Here is a 22,410-nt window from a genome sequence, read left to right as displayed (position 1 = left end):
AAATTACATGTGATTCAGTCTGTGTTTTCATCAAGTACCTTTATGCAAATATATTCAAATCTATGCAAAATACTACATTATTAATCAAGTACCAGCTACTCTGATGCATCATGGCATTTCGATGCTGTTTCACACCTATACATTTTTTATTTTCATTAATGAATTTCTCTCACTTCACTCGTGTTCCCTTTGGTATCTTAATCGGCCCCTATGGTGATAGATAGTTAGTTGATTGGCACATAAAAACAATTGGAAGGAAATTGAAACATTGCTTAAATGACGAGAAGATCACAGAGTTGTTGGGTAAGTTTGTTTAGAAAGATGTGCCAGCTCACATTCGGATGTTGAACACTATTAAAGTAACAGCTTGTTCAATGTAACTTTTATTTCTCAGCCTGTTTTATGATTTCAAAAATTTTTTGAAAGATATTTCACTTACTGTAATTTAAATCCATGTTGGCATCTGAGTGTAAAGTAATACATCAATCGAACACGTCCACTCTAGAGTCTGCTCTTCTTTGGTGACTCAATAGACACGATTGCATGGCAGCCACAAAACAATAAAAATAATAATTTGGATGCAACTATGGATGCAGTCCCTCCAACAGAAATATCAGGGCCAATTAAAAGTCCATTAAAGGCCCAGCTCCGTTCTTAAAAGTTGCTTATCGGCGCATGAGGCCAAAATGACTTAACTGTCAAGTACAAAATTACCCAGATCTTCCGCACCTTTTCTGCATCCATGAGCTTTTATTTTAACCCCAGCTGCTCTATATCCACTCACATGAAGGGCAGTTCATTATTCCAAGGGAACTAGGAGACTAACTCTAGGTTTGGCCATTAGTGAATTTTACAACTTTTAGGACCTGATTTAAATGATGGATGTATGATTGTTTGTACGGGGAAGTTGATTTACATAAAAAGATTATCCACTGATTAACAGACATCTCTTTCCCAATGGAAGTTAATGGGAAAAAGCCACTTTGGGCCCAACGCATCCTTTAACGTCAGTGGCATACACATTGTGGCTCTCATCCATTTATGGGCATCCTGGCTGTTTTTCACTGCTCATAGATCACCTTTGCCTTTCTGCACGGCTCCTCAGCTCCTTTGCCTGGATGAATTCCTATCAGATTAAGTGGGGTCCCACTGCTCTACCTTCTCCTCCTCCACATCGCTCCTCCCTGCCACCTCAACACGCCCACTCACCCCCCTCACACCGGGCCTCCATCCATCCCTTTTCTTCCCGGTCTTCCACGTGAATCTCCAGCTCCCAGGAGTATATTCCTCACTCAGCCCTGACCCTCACAGACCCATGGACCACCACTCATACATAAACACTCATACACACATGATACACACTCGAACATGGACCATGAAGTTGGCTTCTGGGAGCCACTAGTGCACGTCTCAATCACACCTCAGCAGTTTTAAGTCCTTGGTCTGTTGATTACGACGCAGGAAGGGTGACTTTGATGAAGGACGTGAGCAGTGAGCAGTATTGAGATTACAATTCCATAATTTTACATGTCCACTAATTATGTTAAACAGTAAAAGACATCACTAGAGAATGACGGTTTGCATCATGTTTGTGTCAGGCTCTCTGCAGTGACTTTATTCCTACAGAAATACCTTGCCCCTCTGATGTTATTTTTATTTGGATTCAGTGAATAACGCAAAACCATAAAAAAATAAAAAAAATAAAAATCACAACCAAAAGTTACTTCACAGCACTTTTCATGTCCCAAACATACTTGACAATAGCTCAGTAGCAGGTAACTCAGTCTGGGAAGCAGATTTCCAGCCCAGACACACAGAGATGGTAGCTGGAAATAAAAACAGATTGTGGCAGTTGACAGGTGGAATGAAAAGTGGGTATTTTCCTTGATGTCGGAAAGGCTCAGAAGAACCTAGATCAAAGTTTCAAATGACTTTTAATATTTATCCAAGAAAAATATGTCTGAAAACATCAGTAGTTGTTTTTCCCCTTTCATTTAAACAGTTTACTTTGCTGAAAGGCCCAAAAATGGGGCATCATTTTAAACAGTGTTCACTTATAGTGGTTCTTCTAAACAAACCAGTAAGAAGTTTGAGAAACTGTCCCTTTAAAGTGATTTAAAATGATGTTTTTGAAAGACGTTTTGGAAATGTACTGTGTTTTGTGCCAGTATTTGTAGGTGAGTTTATATACATGCAACAGAAGACGACTCAGTATAAAATCATTCATATTCCTTCAAGTTTTTCAGGGAACACTATGAATTAAAAAGAATACTGAAGATACAGACAGGTTATTGACTTTTACGAGAAGGGGTCTGAGCTGCTTAGCTTCAAGTAAAACATCACAACATTAACATTTTTCCCTCATTAGACACATATTTTAATCAAACCTTGAGAATTATCTATCGGGCCCTGCTGCCAACTGAATCGGATTGATTTCCTATCTTTTCCCTGAAATGATATAAATTATATCACTCAAGCGTAATGCTGGGGCATACAACTCTCGGCAAACTCGGAATCACAATGCATATTTTAGAAGAGTGTGTGCAAGTCTGAGAGGAGGAGCCGGGAATGTGTGAGCGGGAGATTGATCGTTTTGTTTGTCTGTGGTTTAGTTTCTGCCACTATAAAATATCTGGGCTTGGTTTTGAACAGACGCCTAATGCTTTTACAGTCGGAAATGTATGATCACCACATTTGTGATTGATTAGTTTTAGAAACAATTGATGATCCATCTATAATCAGTGTAAGAAAGTCAGAAAAAAGTTAGTGTGTCAATATTTTAAATTAGTGTACAAAATCCTTGGCTTTATTATTTGCTCCACCAGTGCATCCTTTTCTCGTTTTTTCTCCTCCTCTCACTGCTTTCCATTTCCAGTCGCAGGTGATATTCCCTCTGGATTGTCATCAACTGTCATCAACGGCAGCAGACCTTGAACCAGATACAAGATGAGGGATTTCTCTGCCCTGCCTAAGTGTGTGCGTGGCAGCAAGACTGAGAATGAGTCTGGGCTGAGGAAGGGAAGCACAGAGCGCCGTGTCTGAGGCCTACCAGGAGACCTCCGATAGCCAGCGCACCGTGTCTTAAATCTCTACCCGAGTGTCATCTCCCCTCATGTTCCCACACGCAGCGCCGGTCCAAACAACAGAGGGCCAAGAAGCAGCGGCTAGGTCACAGAACTTCGTGGATGGAAACATGCACTTTATGCTTCATCGCCAGCAGTGTTTTTCCACAACTGCTCCTCTTTTTTTGTATATATGTACCAAGCTTTGAGTCATTTCTGCTGCCAACTATGGGTACCTCATGTTGTGTTTGGGGTTCTAGAGACTGTAGACTCTCCAACAGCTCAAAAAAATCTTACAGCAACTTTATATTTCATAAATCTTGCTAATTTTATGTGAATTGATTATAAACCCGATTATGAACTATGAGTTTTTTCAGAAGTCTGATACGGGAGATTACCTATTACCTTTGCTGTACTCCTAGCTATAAAATATAGTTACCTTTAGTGGATTTCAAATGTTTTGCGATAAGTTTTGATATTACTTATGAGCCAGAACTACCACTAAAAATGCCAAATAGTTATAAGTGGATTTCTGTGATTGAAACACACTGTGCTTGTAAAAAGTATTCATTGTTTTATATCATTGAATAAAAGGGGATTTAATGCGGCATGATAAACAGGATAACACCCTTTAATGTGAAGGTGAAAAAACTAATTAAAAATATCAAATACAAAGTACTTGTTTGCATGATATTCATGTCCTTTATTAGGACACACCTAAATGATCACTGGTGCAGCCAGTTAATTTGAGAAGTCGCAAATTTAGTTCAATTGGGTTCACCTGTGTGCACTGCTACAGCTGAAACCTGAGGGGAAAAGCCCCAATGCAATCACAAAGACTTAGTAAAGCTGCAGAATGCCCTCTCAGGCAAAAGTACAAGGTGGCGTCCTTTGTCTTGAAGGTGATGACAGAAGTCTTGGATGTGTTCATCAATGTCTGTGTTTTCACTGCTGGCTTTGTCTGCACCTTGAAGCCTCTTTCTGTGCTCAGCTTGCTCCCAGAGCGCTGCACAGCTGTGGGTGTCGATGGTGACAGGTCAGCTAATTAGAGCAGCGCTGTGTCTGTCTGAGGCTGCTGCTGCAGCAGCGAGCTCCCGGGCACATGAATCTGTGCACGGTCATACAGGCTCCTGGGCCCACGGAGGCACTCACATGCAGCAATCTTCCTACACGTATGTTTAACTTTGTATCAAGAGTGTTACTTCTTGAGCGGTTGCACATTTTCTTATGTTACAAGAGGGTTGATTGGATACATTAATGGATTTGGGGGCTAAATTTAGATTGATTAAACTTTCATGATTTAAACACATTCACAAAGTATGTATTTTAATGCAAATATTGCTTTAAATAAACAGCAAAATAAACACAAAACAACTAAATGTTTAAAAAGTCCATTGGCGTGAATATATATTATATTGTCATAATTATGTGGCTGACTTTAAGGGAAGCATCTTTATTAATCGTAAAGTTAAATGTATCCAGGACAACTATTATCCAGCTTAACCTTCAGTGACACAGCGTCACCACAACAACCACCACGCCATCAACACAACCACTTCCATCTCTCCGAGCTTTTCTGACCTCCTCGAGCCACGACACTTCGTCATAACCCAACACATCCCTGACACACACACAGTTTGACCCTTTGCCCAAAGCAATGACCATACTGTAGAAACAGATGGAAGAAAACACACACTGACATACACACAAACGTATGTAACTATCCTCCCCTCCAAATAGTTACTGTATGTGGATATAACTAAAAAAAAAAGCACATTGCCCTGTACTGTATCTTGGTATCTGAATAAAAAACTTGCAAACTGTGCCAAATTAAAATCTCTGATACAGTAGGATAAACATTTAACATCTTCCAAGTGACTGGATTTAGGGTCCAGTACCATCAAACCTTTACAAGCTGCATTCAGGGTGAACTATTGCTTTAATATTGTCAAATATGCCATTGAACATGGTCCATTTGACAGCGGTGTGTCTATATTGCTGCAGTATCCAGCTCTTTCTGAGTTGCTGCCAAGGGAGGTTTTAGAGGTGAGCTTCTTTTCTCTCCAATAAATTGCTTATTTTTCCTCCCCCCTTCCTCCATGAACTGGACCTTTTGCCCTGGTCGGCCCTTTGGTGGCTCTGGAGTCATCTACTTTTATTGCAGTTAATGCTCCAAGGTACAAAACAGCAGTGATGCACAGGGAGTTTCTAGCGCTGGCACCTGACATAAGTGCTAATCAATTTTTAATCACAGCTGAATAAATAATAGCAGCTTATTTTTGAATGAGAAAAAAAACAAACTGATGGAGAAATGGAAAGCAGCTCTAAGAAATGACGCATTGTCTTTGATTTAATTAGGTCAATGGTTATCCGCAAACCCCAGAAACCTGATCTCCAGTCTGCTGCTGCAGTTCCTGACTATGGCACAAGCCAGGGTCGTATAGCTAACAACACAAAACACATTTTATGGCCACCTTATGTGAAATATTTAAATATTCATTTGTGCATTTTGATTTGATATATGCAGCAGCAATAAAGTTAGATTAAAAGGCCAATTTGAGATTTTTTTTCTCTCTCGTGCTTAATGGATTGGGGCAGTTTTTATGACCTACACTTTGTCCCTGTTGTACTAATAGCTATCTTGCTATTTATTTTATTCACCAGTTCATAAAATCGAACTTTAATTCTCAATAGAGCAAAGGCTGAAAAGGCTGGAACCCTAATTGTATCAATCTCAATCATGCTTGTTTGACTGCATATAATGGTGTGAGATAAAGTGCTGTATCTGTGGTGTCTGTGTAAAAACTGCAACCCCAACAGTCAAAGACATTTTAGGTAACACTTGCTTCCGCTGTTAACACCGAAAACATTGTTCTCCTGCCTACAAAAGGTGTGGTGTATTGATATATGACTGCACATTCTGAAAAAGATGTAATCAACAATTTGTCTTGCATGCAAATATGTAAATGACAAGGCTGCATCTAAGGGGCTGGTTGTGAAAAAAATAAAAACAGCGCAATAAATGAGTGGCATATGGTTCCTATCGTCTCTTTGTTGGCAATTCGTATACACAAGGCAATATATATAGGTGGAACTGCAGAGGCAGCAGAAACCTTAACTGGAGCCTTATGCTGCCTTCCTATAATGACAAAATGAAGTTTTGAGTTTGAGAGTTTTGCTCCAGTCTGTTTTTGGTTGGTGGGGAAAAAAAGAGAAGAAACAATATTTCAAAATAATTGTGGTCCCTCTTGTAAATAATGTTAATCTGCGTTAAGCATGCTGTTCCATGCTCCTCAGACTCTTAGTTTAAATAAATGTTATTCTTATTAAGTTTGTGTACTAAAGTGTGATAAGCTCCATTATTTCTGTTTCTTCATCACAACCTGTGATGCTGCGGCCCGCTGAGTGCCAAGATGTAAAAGCTGTCCGATGAGTCTCAACGATATGCAAAGCTCCCCTGTTAATAATTCAGCTCTGAGTTTACAAATGGCACTGTTGCGCAGAGACGAATCAGTCGAGTCGTTGAAATGCTGTTTGGAGGAGATGAAAGTTTAATTCCTGTCCTAGATTACTCCTCCTCATATCTAAGCAGGCCCATTATTTTGCCTCCACCGATGCTTTCCCACCCGCAGTAATGGGGAATGAAGGGAGACGTAGGCTGCAGTGGTGGGACACGGCCGGTTATGTACTCATCGAGGATACTCCCTGATAGGTGACAGCTGGGGCGGCTATTTGCAACACTGTTTGAGGGAGCGTCCTGTTAGGCCACAAGCTGCTGGAGGGAAAACAGGGCCAGTAATGTAAATGATGCATGTTAATGTGTGTGTGTGAGTTGTACGTACTGCATGTGAGCAAGGGGATAGTTAGACTGAAAGACCGAGCTAAAAACGGACAGAAGGATACCTGTTGAGGGAGAGTGGCCACGTGGACATAGATTGAAATGTGTTAGATTTGACCATACACCAAGACCTGGCCATAGTTATTCTTGCTACTCTTTCTACCACATATGTTGACAGATTTAGAAAGTAAAATTCACCGTCATTTTTCATACAATGGGTCTTGCAGGGTTCATCAGCTGTGGCTAGCTACACCTCCACCTGTGTCTCTGTGTGGAGTTTATATATTCTCCCTGTGTCTGTGTGGGTTTTTCCTGGAACTCAGGTTTCCTCCCACTATCAAAAGATATGCACTTTAAACCAATTGGAAACTCTAAATTATTCCCCAATTCTCAAGAAATAAAATCAGGACCTTGATTCTATTAATGTTGAGATCCCCCAAAATTTAAAAAAAATCAAAAAATGAATAAACTTGATCTGTGTTTTGTGTAACAAATGACAACACAAACTTCAATGAAAAACATTCCAAATGAGGTCCATGTGGTTTTGATGTGGCTGTTTTCTTACTATAATCTAGAATAATGTCTGGATCCAGTAGTGGAGGTTAAATGTGCCCCCTATTTGTTTGGAGCAGGTGGCCAAACATTACACAATGCACCTTTAAAAAAAACAGCATTTTTTTCCACTTCTTTCACTGTTTTTAAATGTAACACAACGGTACTAAACAATAGCCGCCTCAGAACCTTGGCTCTTATTTTCCTATAAGTAATAACAAATCACATACCTTGGTTCTTTTCATAAAAGGTATAAGGGAATAATATTTTTCAGGTTTTTAATATCAGAATCAGAATCAGAAGCTGCTTATTGCCAAGTACGTTACACATACAAGGAATTTGGTTTGGTGATTAATTGGTGCGTACAGTAAATAACAAACACAGTGCAATACTAAAGGCAGAATTTAAAAATAGAAATATAAAAATATACAATCAAATCTTGTAAACAAGTATACAAATAAGAGTATGTTAAAGCAGCTATATTATATTATTAAATTAACTGAAACATGAAGATATGAATTTAAAGACTAAAATAATCGCATGTCCCAGGCAAAAAAGCAAGTGTCCCAACAGGTTAATAACGGTAATGCTAATTGCTAAAATCTAAAAGAACCAGCATTGTTCTTGTGGGTGCAGTGCATTTTAGATCAGGAAAACTTTTTCCAAACAAGGTTTTTCTCGTTGACGTTTCACAAAAAGGCTTTGAGGATGAAGACTAACAAATTTCATGAATGCAACTTTACCTTGAATTACACTATTGGCACAAGTTGCAAGTTTTAAACTTCCATGCAAAAATCCACCAACGTCAAATGAGAGAACAAAATGTTTGCTTAAATGAAGTGCTGAAATGATAGTCAATTTATATTTGATTCATGAATTTGTCATTCTGAAAAAGCAATAAACAGATTCATTTGGATTTCCATTTTTAGCCCTATACCTGCTCCCCAGCTAAACAGCTTTTCCAGTACTAAAGAGCTCTGTTTGGCATTTCACACATCACACTAACCTTGGAGAGATCTGTGTGCCACTGCGTGGGCTCCTGTAGATCAGTATGCTGCCGTGGCAAGTGAGGAAGAGTTGTCAAAGGCTCTGAAAAGCTCTTTGATAAACGCTGAGGGCCACCACCCTAACTCTCTCTATCTGTCTCTTGGTTCCACTCTCTTCCAACTTGCAGACTTAGAAAACTGAATCAAATGTGATAAAAGGTCAATTTAAATAGTTGCTTTGCCTCAAGGTCTGAGGTCAAAACATTTGTAGTGTTTTAGATAAGAGTGTAAGGTGAGAGTCTCAGCACTGCAGCCCCTAAAATTTACCAGTTATATTCCTACAACTTTATGATAATGGATCTTTGGATGTAAAGCCACACAACAAATTCAAAAGTGTTGGAATGAAAAATCCAAAGCATTACTTACACACATAGAAGTGCAACTGAATACATTGACGTACTGTACGCGTGGCTGCAAATCACATACACACTAACACCCTCACACTGTTACACAAATGGGATAATCTAATTTGGTAGTTCATGTAAATTGGAGGGCTAAGTGTCAGATGACACTATAAACAACAACTTGTTCATCATGTATGTCAGCAGTGTGACGCAGTTTTAACACATTGGTATATTCTTAGCCAGATTTCATGCTCCATAATGTAGTTCCTGTCTGTGCCAACTGAAAGCAGGTCCAGCCACTGATTATTTATTTATTTATATATATATATATATATTTATATATATATATATATATTTTCCATTGGAGCTCATTACTTCATTTGTGCAAATCAATAGATAAATTACTCATATTGCACCAATATGTCATTACTCAATCACTGCAATTTCAGTATGTATACATATATCAGCATGTGGAATATAACAAAACAACACAGATGGTGAACAATGAATTGGGCTTAACACATTAGAAGACAGTTGGAAAACAAAGCATTCACACTGCAGCTGCTTGATAGTTACAAAACAGCCTTATGTAAATTGATGACGTTAAGTACTGTGTGACTAAAAACAAGTCAACAAGTAACAAGTCATTACACGCTGTATAATGTTTTGTTTGTTACAGACATTTTATTCCCACAAACTAACAATATTAGCTCTTCATATTTTCAAGTCTCTGTCTATTGCCTATGTAACTGTTATTGCCCTGATCTTGTTTTGCATTGCTCTTGCCCAAAAATGTTGTGCCGAGTCTAATCTTTTACTATAATTATTACTTAATCTATACATATTTTTACTATAAATTATACTGAGTAATTGTAAATAACCGTAAATACAATATTTAGACAGAGGCACATGCCCTCCTTCAGTATTGAGTGAGCTCAGATTAATTATATCCTTCATTTGATTTATTGTTCATTGGCCACTAAGAGAGTCACTAGGTATATTGATTCCAAAAAAACACCCATTGCCCTTTGATAGCTAAATGCCTGATTTTGCCATCTAAAAGCAGATGTGTAAATCTTGTTGGTATCCTTTTAAATAAAAAATAGTTTATCCTGCTGGCTACATCACGTTGGAAATCTTAGACATCCAAGCAAGAGTTCATCTATGCACTGAGTTGGACATGCAGAAAGCTGCAGGAATGGCCGATCCAATGCGAGAGATGTCGCAACTCAGCAACATTCTGAAAGATCTGCAAGAGGTTCAATGAAAACCTCACAGGCTAAAGTTAGCTCGTATATTTCTGCTATATTTGAAAGACTGGAGCTAGCAGGCTTTGTGATAATGGATCTAGAGAATGGTTGCTTAAGCGCTAAGCTGAACTTTTTTTCCCCAAATAAATGTTGGGTCTATTGAAGAGATAGGCACTGTCTGGGAGGCCTTATCAGAGGCAAAAATCAATGCCCACACATCAAAGCTGAAGAAATAAAATAGAGGAAAGTGAGTAATGTGGAAACTGATCTAAAACAAAAGGAAAAAGTATTATCTGAACATCATACAGAGGCCTTATTAAAATAGATATGTGAGATTACATATGAGATACACAACAAGGAAGTTGAATTTGTCTAATTAGGGGAAAAATAAAATAAAATTGCCAATCAAAGCAAAAGGAAGCCATTATGTTATAATATAACATTATACAGTAACTGGCACGTGATGGCTACACCTAGGGACAATGAGCAAAGCGTTTCAAATGTTTTACTCACATCTGTATACTTCAGACATTTCTTTTTTTGAAAGAAATTATTGTATGTTTTTTTCAGAATTGATCCTGCAAAGCTGTTGCATAATCAAATTATTACAAGTTCAATACAGAGGATGAAGTCATAATAAGGAAGGATTCTTCAGTTAGATGTTTTTCTGTATTTTATAGGTACTAAATTGTTCTACTGGTACCTATTCTAACACAGATTTATTCTGAAGCTATGTTCAAGGTCAGCTGCCTAGTACACTCAGTCAAGCAGTAATTTCAGTTATTCTCAAAAATGGAAAGGACTCGGTTGACCTTAGTGTGGCAGGTGTTGACTACAATACATTCACCCAGATCAGGTACAATTGGTCATCCTCTTACAATCTGGTTATCACTACATTTCCCCTGATGATCAGGTGGAGTAGAAGTCTTTACTCTTGAATCTTTAAGATTTGGAATCAGGTTCTCATATTGGATTAAAGGGATATATCCAGAACCATATTGAATTACAATTTTTTACAACTCTGCAGACCCTGCCTCTTCATCCTCTATATTCTTTTATTTACTAGGGACATTTGAAAATACATCAGGTTACACATTTAATTGTGCAAGTCTGAAGTACAGTAATACCATTCGAGAACTCATCGGGAAGTTATAAATTCACAGCAACTTAGATTGACAGATAGGAATATTGTATCTTATGATAAAACTCAGGTCTCACCGGCATAATGCTAATTAAAGGTAAAGTCCTTAATCTTTTATTAATTCTATTAAATTGTATTTATTTCAGTTACTGTTGTTTTAGTTACTACCCCATCTTCTGTCTGTCCCTGCTTATTTAGTTGGTTTGCCTTAGTTTAATTAGATAAGCTACTATGTGTGGCCTGATTTGTTTTGTTTTGTTCCGTTTGCTTCGTTACTTGTTCGTCATTGATTTACTGTAAAATGTTGTCTTGCATGTGTGTTGCATTATGTTTGGGAAACTTAAATTGCATACTGTCATTAAAGGATCCCTTCAGTCATGGGGGACATAATTCACAGTCCTCCTTGGTGTAAAAATATATTCAAAAGTTTAACTGATTCTAATATGAGGCTTCAGCTGTCCAAATGAGTTAAATCATGTGGATATCTTCCAAAGTTACATCCTTTTAGTGCAACATTCCTTCTTTTATTACAATCCCTTCACTGCAGCTCGACAGGAAAACACCGTCCTGGGAAACACAAAGAGGCAATTTGATACTAAGATATTCACTTTGAAAAACTCAGACTGCTTAAGCTTCATATTAACTTTACAATGCCCTTTTGCACAAAAAAAGGACACCAATCACTTACAGTATATTGGAAGTGCATCAGAGAAGGATTTTTTAAAGCAACAAGAGAATGGTTATAGCAAGCAAAATCCTCTTTTAATGTTCGTATGGGCATTGGTGCTAAGAAAGACCTGAAAAAATGTGAACCTAGGGTGAGGGTGGGATTTTATGGAATGAGTAATGTTTTTTTCGACTAACTTATGGAACATTGTTATTATTATGCTAATCATTACTATTCATTTCAACTTTATAATGTACAAATATGATGTCTGAATGCAAAAACTATTACGGGAACAGCATTAAAGCTCTCATAATTTTAATGTCATACCAGGCATGATGATAAAGACCATGTTCCCTATTATCATATCTGTCTAGTGGCGCGCACACACACGCACACACACACACACACACACACACACACACACACACACACACACACACACACACACACACACACACACACACACACACACACACACACACACACACACACACACACACACAGGAAGCTTATTTCTACTGGATCATTTGGAAACTTGCCTTACACAGGGGCACTTCAGCAGCAGTTGTTGAAGGGAGGAGAGAGCGGTTCTAATTCACCTCCCCCCCATCTTGGATATTCCCAGATGGTCTGGGGAGTCAAACTGGCAACCTTGCAGTCACAAATCCCCCCTTACAAGCCTTCGGGCCACAGCTGCCCTCCTTGTTGATTGGTAATTTCCTCCTGTGGAAAACTGGATGCTTCAAAACATAAAGTGCACTCCAGATGTTTGAAGTGTCATAACATAACAATGCAGGTGGTAGACTGACAGCGAGGTAGATTTCGCTCCTCTCCACTGCCAACCAGTATCAGTTGTTAGGTCTCCCACAAGAAAAATGAGGCATTTTTCATTCGGTGCTAGCTGGTCAAAAAAAACAAAAAAACAAGGGGGGTTACCTTTGCGCACACATCCCATTTATTTCCTCATATATTTATTGATGTTAACAGCCCACCACTGTTGTCATAGTGACCACATCTTTTTATGGGACTCATGCCATTATATCTTATCATTTTGTGAATCTTTCATAAAGCTGCCATTGAGAATGGACACCGGAAAGATTGATAGAGTGCACAAATACACAAACTACAACAGCTCCTTTTGAAGACATGGCTCACCTCTCACCTCATCTCCTTTTACTGTTGTCAGTCTCTTGCTCCTCTCTGGTGACTGAGTCTGTATGTATAGTACGTGCCGTGACAACATGACTGTTAAGGCAAATCAATGCGGTCATGCACAGAATCAACACATCTATTGTGTGGTTGGCGGAGATAGCCAGAGGGAATACAAGGTATTTATCAGAGATGTGCCATCTCTTGTCTCTTTACCAAGTGTCTCAGAGTCATCCGAGGGCTCGGACACACTACCAGCCGCTGTCCGTCTATCTCTCTGCAAAACATTAACACCAGCACACCCTCAATTACCAGCTAATTAATCTAATTACATTGGCAAATTTGCATCTATTGCCATGTGGCAATTCTGGTAATGAACACAAACCACTCACTAATTGATGATGGCTTTATGTCTGTACATGATAATATAAAGCCTCATTGGCTCACGCATGTATTATATTGGTATTGGCAATGCTTTAAAGCAGTTATATTGGACGAGCTGCTAAGATGTCTCACTCACCCCATTTTATAACATTTTATTTCACATAACAAAGTGGCTAAATAGGATCTTAACTTGTTTTCCAGGAGTCGTGATGACTGCTGATGGATAGCAAATAACTAATAATGACACAATGATCAAAAAACAAATGATTGTGCCGTGTGCAGGTGTTGAAACTATAATTGGACAACTATTGTACAGTACTCTCTTTCATCATAGAAGGATCAATAATCCTGTGCAGGGAACTCAGGAAATTATGCTGGAGATCAGCCTTTACGGTTCAGAGCCAACGATGCCACAGGCGAACGCTGGAGAAACATAGCAGCCTTGAATTTAATGAAAAGTTTTCACTCAGACCACAAATATTACCGCTTTTTAGCATATAACGAGCCCTTGAAAGACAGTGAGCCCTTGGTGTGCATGAGGAATACAATGCTTTGTCTAGACATTTTAAAATGTTATGCTTGAAAATAAAATGAATGCTCTGTCCTGGGAATCAGAGTGTGAAAAGAGTGAAAACTACACACTGTTTAACAATGTTCTAAGTGTTAACAGCCAGGCCATGTATTTTTTTTACAGTTTGTTTTTATTAATATCCATGAGGAAACATTAAATTAAGGGCTTGACTATAAAACATTGGAGGACTCAAAGCATATGGGCAAATATAGCTGACAACCTATACGACTGTCTCACTTATATTCTCAGCCTAATACAATGATGTACTGTTGTCCCTTTCTGTCAGTGCTAGTTTTATTCACTTATTCTATCCTTAGATCATTTGTATTACCGGCTTTGTGTTAACATATTTAAACGACCTCACCGGCCAGTTTCACAGATGTGGATTAGAGCAAATCCTTTGTTTTAATTAAAACGGTAAAGGCTAAATTTATGTCCATGAAGACTCAAGGTTCACTTAAACATGATCACAAAGTTTAAAAACAACAACACAACACCTACAGTGGCCTTCACATCTGAATAGGACCCACCTTAGTTCACCACATGCCCCCTGCACAAAAAGACCAGTATTTCAGACAACCTTTATTCCTGATTAAAACTTCTTGTCAAAACAACAGAGCGCTCTGACTGTATGACGGCAACCGAGTTTGGTGATTGATAACAGTTGAATTGGCCATACAGCTGCGCACTTTTTTTCACGGCAGAAATGGCTATGGTTGTCCAATAAAATCCAGCAAAGACCAAATTGTTGAAGGAAGTAATTTCATTGGTTCAGGTGGAGGAAATTGATATAGTCACACTGTATGTGGATTCTAATCGAACAGAGTGAACATGACAAAGCTGAAATTAGAAAAACGGGGAGATTGATGGCAGTGAAAATAAATGAAAAAGATCTTTTAAATAGGTGAGGTTTGTGGAGGAGCTAGTTTTGTGACAAAAACACCAAAAGTCTTCTATTCATTTTAAGCCATTCATTCATGTCTTATCATGATTCAATATCTTGCCCTGAGTTAATGCCTTGCTTTACATTGATTCTAAAAGCTATTTTATATCCTCATCACCTTTTCATATTTTTGTAAAATCATTTAAGTGACAAAAAATCTCCCCCAGAGCTTGTTTCTTTGTGAAAAATGTTACGTCGAGGATCTATTTAGCAAAAGAGAAATTGAGATTGACTAAAGTAATCTTGTCTTCAACCTAAGGTGAAATGCTGACTATGATGCATGACTTGACAGTTTCCTCATCCCTCAAATCTATTGTTTCAAATCGGCTGTGCTTTCACACGATTCAATTATACAGTCGATATTGCAGGGCTGCCTTTCTACTGCAAAATATTTGACGATATGAGAACCTTGTGTGACCCATTTATTTTGATTTGAGAAAAACAATTGTATCTCATCCCTAATGTCTGTCGTGGGCAGGGTTCATAAATCACCCCGCTGGCTGTGTATGAATGTATGATAGGTGCTGTAAATTCAGCAATATCAAAAGAGAGAAATTAACATGGATTATGTCACGTATTCATCAGTGATATGTTTGAAATGAAGCAGCTGCACAGGCTGCTATTCACATGACAACCCCTCTTTGTGATATTTCCACAAAGCAGGAGTCGAAAGTTGATCTTTCTTTTACAGACTACAGCCTTATAATCAGAATAAATTCCTCGGAAGATCTTTGAAGTTATTCTTTTTTCCTCTGAAGAGGCTAACGCAGTGTCATTCACTGTATATGTTTGATGCAAAACGGAAAAGAATAAGGGCATGAGCTTTAACACAGATGACGGATCAAACCTTGTTGTGTTACTTATACACTGCCTATTGTCTTGCTCTGTTGTTCCTTCCCATGAAAGAGAATTATAAAAAAGATCTCCAACAATGCAAGAGAGAGAGAGAGAGAAAAAATGAGTGCAGGGGGGAAAGTGAGAGAGATAGTGTTTATTGCTTGTGGGAGGTGAATGATGGCGCAGCATAAAAACCCCACCAAACCGAGCAGATGGAGCCTATGTGACAGTAAAATCCCAAACGTCCGCTGAAGGTTTTTACCAGTGACTTATGAAAGCTATCTGTCAAAACAAAGGCAAGAGTTAGCAGGATGATATGATAATGAAGCAGCATTGCTCCGCTGACAAATTATGCTCAAAAGGTAAATTGTTTCTCATAAGAGCCCTCAGTGTGAGCAAGGACAGCGGTGAGTGTGGGATTATTGGTCCAGGAAGTGACATGAGAGAGAAGTGGTTAGTGAAGTTCACAGTGAAATGTAAACCATTAATCCTGTCTTCTTTTGGGGGGTCGGGGAGAGACTGATCCAACAAAAAGGAACTGTCAACTGTAAAGTGTTTATTCACCCAAAAATCAATGAGAAGATGCACTCACAGTGCTACAAATATGTTTAGATTTTACAGACAGTGTTGGGAGGCAACTGTACAGAAAAACAATTTAGACTTTTAGTTCAATTCGATGCTACTTTTTTGTGTTCCCCATTACATTTCACAGAGATAATATGGCACTTTTAGTCTGCATTAATTTGACAACTGTAGCTACTAGTTTACTTTGCGGATTGGGTGGTATGATAAACTTAGAAAATAAAACACATTGTCAAAGCCAAGTGCAGAACTTTTTTGACTCGTTACCCCATACAAAAAAGTAGTATTTACTTGAGGCCCTTTGCGTTTCAGATAACTCATTCTCAGATGGTTTTATTCATTTTAATAACCCTTTAAGTCCCAAATTATACAGTATTTCACAGAATTAATAAAGATTAAAGAAAAGTCCAAAAAGCTGAACTTCCTTTTTTGGATCCCATTTATCATGTCATTGCCCCTCAGATTTATCTAGTATTGGAACTTGCGACTAGCTAACAGTACATGAAGTAGTACAAACTCACTCCACCTTGGACAGCAACAACAATTCATAAGGATCATTTTGAGGGAGTGACTTTGGAGCTTTTGACGTGTCAGCAGCAGCATGTCAATACAAGCTAGTTACATGCATAGTGTCTTTTCAGAATAAACTTCCATCTTCACAGGATGTTAGGTTTAGGCCACAAAACCTCTTAGTTAGGTTCAGGAAACAAGTGTGGTTGACATTAACGTTAACGTTAACTCATGTGCCTACCGAGTGAACATTGACTTATGAGACTACGTTACGTACGGGACACAGATAGCGGTTTCCTGAATTAAATTCCTTTGTTTGTTTGGCCCATCCACCTTCACTAACACCCGCCCTTGTGTTAACTATCTCGCTCTCAATACAACTTCAGTTGCTCTGAGCGCGTAAAAAGAACTTGTGTGTGTATACATTGGAGTTAGCTGCAAGCAAGGTGCCTCTGTGTCAGACAGTGAGGGGAACTGACAAAGCTGCAGAATTTGCTGCAATGGTTGTGAGAACGGGTTGTATTTTTACACTGTGGTATTGTTACTCATGTAGAAGATATGAGTACTTCAACTACCCACTGTTGATTTTTAATGGTCTTTTTAAACCCATGGACAACAAGTGAGCGACTGCACTGCGAAACTAACAGAAGTTGTTAAAGTAGGCCGCATTTCAAGTAAAAATAAAAGCAGTTAAAGTTGAGAGACAAAGGAGGTTGCAGGGAACAGAGGGGGCATTGTGTCTGCAGCCAAAGCCTATGAAGGTAAGAAAGGGCAAACCTGCAGGAGGTTTTATGACTGAGTTATTGTCAATGTTTACATGCCAGGTGTCAGTGGTGTCACAGATTGCCATCCCAGTGTTCTCAGCAAGGCATCAGCACAGTAAACAGACTTCAAAGGAGCAGCTCTGTGCTGAAACGGGGACATAGACACATATGCACACAAGCACGAATGCACGAGCAACACACATAACAAAGCGAGATGATACATAAATGCATTACACTGTAGTGGCCACTGTATCCAACCATAAGACTAGTGTCAGCATGGGGCGTCCAGTTAGTAGGAATACAGCAAAATCACAAACTACTCTGAGGACAGAGTCTCTTTAAATGTCATGCTGGGCTTCAGTCGTATAAGTATATCAGGGTGGATGATTTGATGTGTGCTACTCAAAGGCTTTTTGTGTACTTTTGGGTACTGTTATCCTCTTGTGTGCAAGACAAATACTGTGTGGGCTTTTGCACGCAGTATACATTATTTGTTTCTGAGGTTTACCCAAATGGATTGTTGCGATTGCGTACTGTGCTGCATGCACTACTTAATTAGGATGAACTTTTCAAATAATCCATTATTAGCAAGAGTAGATCATAAAGGGAAAACAAAGACAGGACTAAGTTTTATTACTTTGCTGCAGCCTCACTATGCCTCCGTGTGTTGCTTTCGGTAAATTTAGATTCCATTTTATTGTTGTTTGCACTGAGAAGCTGCTTTCTAAATAGGTAAAAGAGAGAAAAAGACAATATTACTTGCCGTTTGAACAGTATTTAAATTAGTAATCAACTCAAATGACCTACAATTCTTTGCAGTCTTTGTATGCTATAGGCCAATTGGTATCCCAATTGTATGCAATGTTTTATGAATTATGAAGCCGATAGCTGCTGTTGAAATATTTTCCACATCATAAAGAATCTGCTCATATATGCACAGCAGTTGTGAGGACAAAGCCGAAGAATTTGATAGAGCAGTAAAGGTTTGATGTTTTAGGGGGTTTGAAGGTTTGCAAATCTCAAAAGAAAAAAAAAAGAAAAGAAAAAGAAAAAAACCATCTCTCATCTGTTATGCAGGCAGAGTGGATGTGCCTTGAGATACGCGTTTTGCTGAGCCACAGTGGAGTGTTTGATTTCCAACCAACTTTTAGCTGATCATTATATTTTATTAAAAGCATCGCAGTTCATTATACAAAAAAAGCCCTCTCCAACATTGGGAAGAAAAAGCCTCGTATCAAAAGGCTCACACAGAACTGAGGGAGAGTAAGCCCTTAATATGTATCGGAGTTTACACATTTATGAACCAAACAAATAAATGCTACCACAAAGCCGCTGTGGCTGTCAGACTAAATGTATTATCGCTGTGCTATTACCCAGTCAGAGTTTTACTCTTTCTCTTCAGATATTACACACTCTACTCCTGCATAGGTAGCTCTTCAGATCACGTCTTCATTTCACTGCCAGATTAGATGGGTAAAGACAGGACACTGAATTTATTTTGAATTATTTGTATTAAAGATACCAGGTGAAAGAAGAATGGTTTGCTGCCAATAGCCAAAGCGCCAATCAGAATTCAGCTAGTCCCCCCCAATATTTTCCTAGGAGGCCACATACCAAGGGGGCCACTGTCATCCACACATCTTTAATATTTAATCACGATAATACAGCAGCAAATCACATCAGAGGCAATGCATGCTAGATCATATTGTCTGATCCAATAGCATGCTCATGTGTTGCTATCAATTACAACTTTGGCACCAAACTAATTTGTTTGAGGGCTGGATTGGTAATTTGATTTTCGGGCTCACTCACTTGATTTCCCTTACCCATTAATTTCATTTGCACTTGCCCATCAGCGGCAGCAGCACATGTTGAGTCACCTACGTCCCAGAGCTCATCTTAGCCCGGTCTTATTAATACCGCCAGTTGTGGCAAGTGCCAGCCTGACACTCACACAGCATGCAGCCGCCGCTCTCATTCGATGCCATCACAGCCTGCATCTCCCCTTCAGTGGCTTGGAACCTCTTAACCTGTCCACTCTTCACCTCACCAGCCAACCTCGTGCCTCTGCTGAATATGAATTCAAAGCCTGTCTTATCATACATCGACTGCCAAATAACTCCTTTTTTCTAGTTCAAAACGAGTGTATTTGGTAAGAAGCTCATTATTCTGATTATTTTTAGAGTTGATATGTCATGGAAAGCTACAGTTGGTGAGGAATAACCATTGCTGTTTTAAGGTTAAGTAAAGAGGTGTAAATGTTTTTATGAATATATAATGATCAAAGCGATGACGAGAAGATAGTGTCATTACTGTAATGAGTCCATTTGAAACATCAAGATAAATTACTGGAAACAACATATTTGTATTGTAATTTGTTTCAATATTGTGTTTCCAATTAACCTTTCCTGACACTGTCATCAGTGTAATCCGATCCGGCCTTTATCATACAGTAAAGCGGACACATTAATTATTTAGAGTGACAAAAAGTAGTATTTTGATAGCTTGTTAATAAACATTGGCACTAGGAAACTTCTGAAAATGAATAATGGGATCCAGTGATATTCCCTAATTAAAAAAAAAAAAAAAAAAAAAAAACTATCTTTAACAGTTAAACTCAAACAAATCCCATTTGTACTGATGAGCCTACAGAAAAGTGTCATGTGCAAAAGGCTTGTGTTATTGAAATTTTAACAAGGATAAATGGCTGAGACACAGTGGCACCCTCTAGGGAGTCTTCCTCCCTTTAAACACTGGTGGTACAAAGATGTCTTCTGTCGTAATGCTCACATGAACTGGCCCGGAATTCGAGTGCTTCTCTTTATTTCACACTTCATAACACGTCTTTGAGTGAGCTTAATGTCTTTTCCATATGGGCGCTTAGCGGTAAAGAGTGAATAATAAAGGAAACCCAAACAATTATGAGGTTTAGTCGCGCATCGCTGGCCTTGATAATGTCACTTGTCTGCTAGGGGAAGTATTCTGTCTTAGTTAGAAGCTCTGTCACCGCGGGCCCCTGGATTCCTGTCTGTTAACTGTTGCTTTATGACCCTTGAGGTTTCTACTTTATTTTATTTTTTCCTTCTGATGCCATGCAGATGCAGTCTCTTGGCACACATGTGGGAGTCTCCAGGTCCCATGAGTTCACATGATCTTTGGAAATCTGTCGTGAGCACACATCTGTCTATAAAACAGACAGAGTGGCAATGAATTACACAACCTGAAGTCTTTTCTCTACACGGCAAACTGATGTCAGATATTACATCTTGTATAAAATAAATAATGAAAAAGCAGTATTGCCCAAACTCAAATATTGCTTTTCTTTGAATTTAATGTAGGGGCTGAATGTTGTTTTTTTTTTGGATATGACCCTCCTGCCAAGCTATCAAATCCTGCCAAGCTTTACCCTACTACCCATCCCGCCAGGTAAATTATCGGGGCCTCTTTCATAAATAAGAATGAACAAAAACACATCTGTGCTGTATAATAAGATGCAGTAATTAATGTCATCGATTCACATCTGTAAGGATACTGACTGGATGAAATGTGATTACTTTTATCACATTTCAAAACTTGGAGTTAGTTTCGGAGCCCTGTAACTCAGTTAGTGTGTGACTGTGGAGAGAGCGAGAGGGCTGCTCTTGCTCTGTGATTGATGAGTGCACACCGGGCAGGCTATTAAAAAAGCTGCAGCGTATTCCACAGACAATGGCAATAAACATATTCAGGGTGCTGAATTCAAAATGACTTATTTAGGGAAAGAAAATGCTTTTTTTTGCACCAACCATAACCATAAACCTTGGATTAATGGGGAATGCTGTGTGCACACTTAAATATGCTACAACACAAACACATCCTAAAACAAATACACAAATGCGAACATGTTCGCCCTTGCTCCAGGTTACGGCTCATTTTATTTATTACAATTAGCAAGACCATAAGATCATATATTAAATGAAAAATTAAGCACTTTTTACTGACACTGACCATCAAAGGAATAGTTTGACCTTTTAGACACTTTGGGAAAATATTATTTTTCACTCTCTTGAGGAAGATGAGAAGATGAATACCACTGTCATGTCTTTACGATTTGCCAGGAGCAAATTAGCTTAGCACAAAGACTGGAAACAAGGGGAAACTGCTAGCATGGCTCTGTCTTGAGAACAAAATCTGCGTAGCAGTATCACTTAAGCTCACTATAATGCGTTAGATTACTTCACTGAAATGTGCAAAAAGTGAAGTTGATAGATTAAACAAATTAGATAAAATGTATTAATTGGTGACATAATGGTTGGCAGATTTAGTTGTCTTTGGACAGACCAGACCAGCCATTTCCCCATTTTCAGCATATCTCCCAAAATGTTTAAAACAGACTTTGCACTGACTGCAGATATGTGCCTATGTGTGAGTCTGAGAAGGAACCGATTAAAACAGTGTTCAGCAACGGCGGATGAATAATAGCCTCTTATTCAAAAAATAAATATCTTTAGAGATAGAGCAGGTGATTAGCAATAATGTAGATGCTTACCAAAATGAGGTAGCTGCTGGGTGGGTAGAGAAAGACACAGAGAAATCCACATTGTAACAAATGGATAATATATAAATGTGCTGTTCACGGTGACATCTCCAGAGATGGTAGAGTACATGCATCTGCAAATTGTGCTAGATGAGAGTTTAATAGCAAAGTAATGAGTGTTTTGGCTCTAAATATAAAATGTAGCTCAAATAAAGTCAGAACCCTTTGATAAACATGTTTATTTAATAAAGTTC

Source organism: Anoplopoma fimbria, chromosome 21 (assembly GCF_027596085.1).
Source record: "Anoplopoma fimbria isolate UVic2021 breed Golden Eagle Sablefish chromosome 21, Afim_UVic_2022, whole genome shotgun sequence".
NCBI lineage: Eukaryota > Metazoa > Chordata > Actinopteri > Perciformes > Anoplopomatidae > Anoplopoma > Anoplopoma fimbria.
This window is presented reverse-complemented; position numbering follows the sequence as displayed.